At 37.1% G+C, this 1,537-nt stretch overlaps 1 non-coding gene across 1 annotated transcript; it reads right to left on the bottom strand.

Moving 5' to 3' along the window:
• Positions 1–871: 871 nt before the first annotated feature.
• Positions 872–979, bottom strand: LOC148561839 (small nucleolar RNA R71). The gene has a single exon (XR_015886846.1). It is a non-coding gene; the product is annotated as a small nucleolar RNA R71 (small nucleolar RNA).
• Between the last annotated feature and the right edge of the window lie 558 nt (positions 980–1,537).

Genomic DNA, 1,537 nt, shown 5'->3' with positions numbered 1-1,537 from the left:
AATATCTTCCCTCTTTTTCAAAATTTCATTTTAATTAACTAATTATTTTAATTTTTGATTTTAATTTTCGAAAAATTACTAACCTTTTTCAAAAACTATTTTCGAAAATCACTAACTCTTTTTCAAAAATTATTTTCGAAAATTCTCTCTCTCTCTCTCTTATCTCCTTCTATTTATTTATTTATCTACTAACACTTCATCTCACCCAAATTCGAACCCCCTTCTCCATTTGTGTTCGAATTTTTTTCTTCTTCCTTTCTTCTACTCACACAGGGACCTCTATACTGTGGTAAAAAGGACCCCTATTATTATTATTTTTCTGTTCTCTCTTTTTCATATGAGCAGGAGCAAGGACAAGAACATTCTTGTTGAAGCAGATCCAGAACCTGAAAGGACTCTGAAGAGAAAACTAAGAGAAGCTAAATTACAACAATCCAGTAAGCACCTTTCAGAAATTTTCGAACAGGAAGAGGAGATGGTCGCCGAAAATAATAATAATGCAAGGAGGATGCTTGGTGACTTTACTGCACCTAATTCCAATTTACATGGAAGAAGCATCTCCATTCCTGCCATTAGAGAAAACAATTTTGAGCTTAAACCTCAATTAGTTTCTCTGATGCAACAGAACTGCAAGTTTCATGGACTTCCATCTGAAGATCCTTTTCAGTTCTTAACTGAATTCTTGCAGATCTGTGATACTGTTAAGACTAATGGAGTAGATCCTGAAGTCTACAGGCTCATGCTTTTCCCTTTTGCTGTAAGAGACAGAGCTAGAGTATGGTTGGACTCTCAACCTAAGGATAGCCTGAACTCTTGGGATAAGCTGGTCAAGGCTTTCTTAGCCAAGTTCTTTCCTCCTCAAAAGCTGAGCAAGCTTAGAGTGGATGTTCAGACCTTCAGACAGAAAAAAGGTGAATCCCTCTATGAAGCTTGGGAGAGATACAAAGGACTGACCAAAAAGTGTCCTTCTGACATGCTTTCAGAATGGACCATCCTGGATATATTCTATGATGGTCTGTCTGAATTAGCTAAGATGTCATTGGATACTTCTGCAGGTGGATCCATTCACCTAAAGAAAATGCTTGCAGAAGCTTAAGAACTCATTAACATGGTTGCTAATAACCAGTTCATGTACACTTCTGAGAGGAATCCTGTGAGTAATGGGACGCCTATGAAGAAGGGAGTTCTTGAAATTGATACTCTGAATGCCATATTGGCTCAAAATAAAATATTGACTCAGCAAGTCAATATGATTTCTGATAGTCTGAATGGAATGCAAGCTGCATCTAACAGTACTCAAGAGGCATCTTCTGAAGAAGAAGCTTATGATCCTGAGAACCCTGCAATAGCAAAGGTAAATTACTTAGGTGAACCTTATGGAAACACCTATAATCCATCATGGAGAAATCATCTAAATCTCTCATGGAAGGATCAACAAAAGCCTCAACAAGGCTTTAATAATGGTGGAAGATACAGGTTTAACAATAGTAAACCTTTTCCATCATCCACTCAGCAATAGACAGAGAACTCTGAACAA

Source organism: Arachis ipaensis, chromosome B6, assembly GCF_059453495.1.
Source record: "Arachis ipaensis isolate K30076 ecotype BB chromosome B6, ASM5945349v1, whole genome shotgun sequence".
Classification (NCBI taxonomy): domain Eukaryota; kingdom Viridiplantae; phylum Streptophyta; class Magnoliopsida; order Fabales; family Fabaceae; genus Arachis; species Arachis ipaensis.
Note: the sequence above shows the minus strand (reverse complement) of the source record. Positions and strands in the feature narration are given on the sequence as shown.